The sequence below is a fragment of the Capsicum annuum genome, chromosome 11, assembly GCF_002878395.1.
Source record: "Capsicum annuum cultivar UCD-10X-F1 chromosome 11, UCD10Xv1.1, whole genome shotgun sequence".
Taxonomy (NCBI): Eukaryota; Viridiplantae; Streptophyta; class Magnoliopsida; order Solanales; family Solanaceae; genus Capsicum; species Capsicum annuum.
This window is the reverse complement of record NC_061121.1, coordinates 147,609,616-147,610,773: the sequence shown is the minus strand read 5'-3', so window position 1 is coordinate 147,610,773 and position 1,158 is coordinate 147,609,616.

Genomic DNA, 1,158 nt, shown 5'->3' with positions numbered 1-1,158 from the left:
ATTTTCATGAAAATAGTTTAATTTGAAGTGCCGTTTCTGTCCTTCCCCCCTTTATTTTATAGAAGATGTCTCCTCATTCTTGAAAATTAATTTGGTTTTAAAATTCTACATACATAAACTAAATTCTAAACCTAAACAAAGAAAAATACACAACCTAGGCAATATTATTTAATTGGTACTTGGTAACATATAAAAGAACCATACACTTATAGTTAATTAATACTAGGGCTGCTTATCGGACGGATCGAATGGACCATTACACTTAATGATTTGGCTTAACGATTATCGGTTTTAAAATATACAAATCCACTAGCCAACCGATAAGATATCGATTGGTTCGGTAACAGATAAATAATTATCGAGCGGTTATCAGACAGTTTATCGGACATCCACAATTCCTACTTGAATGCGTCTCAAAACCAGAAAACAAAACAGAATAGAACATATTTTTCTTTTCACAGTGACACTGACAACAGAAATACTAGTGCTAAATCTCTTTAAATCTTTGGCTACTGTTGAGTACTTTTGATTTGAGTTGGCAAAGCAAACCAAAGCAATGAACAGGTTATGAGTTTTGACCGTTTATACTTGAATAAATAATAATTTAGTAGTTACTAGTTAGTAAGTACTTTACTGTATAGGGTTAATTAGGGATGGGCTTTAGGTTAGAATTTAGATCCATTAGGTTTGAATTTAAATTTTACTATGATATAATATAATGTAATGTAATGTAATGTAATGTAGTGTAATATAAAAACCTTAACATAAAGACTCAAATAATTATTTTGGGCGATAAGGTTATTTATTTTAGAAACAGTAATTTTCTCAACATCTTCACTGACAAATTTTTGAAAAGCAGAAAAATTCCAGTATTATTGGGTAATATAAAGGAAGACTGAGGGGGATATAGTGCCTGATTAATTGTACCATCAGAATTTTGATAAGATCTTTCAATTATTTTGATATATGACGGCAAATATGCAGACATAAACCATGGTACAAGAAAATAATTTTATTATGCAAGACACATATTTCATAGAATTCTTCGAAAATATTCCGTAATTCATCAGGATTATAAGTCTCGAAAAACCATGTCCTAAAGGTTTTCCATTTTTCAAAAAAAAAGTTCTTTCTGAATATATTTCCTTGCCTGAGAAC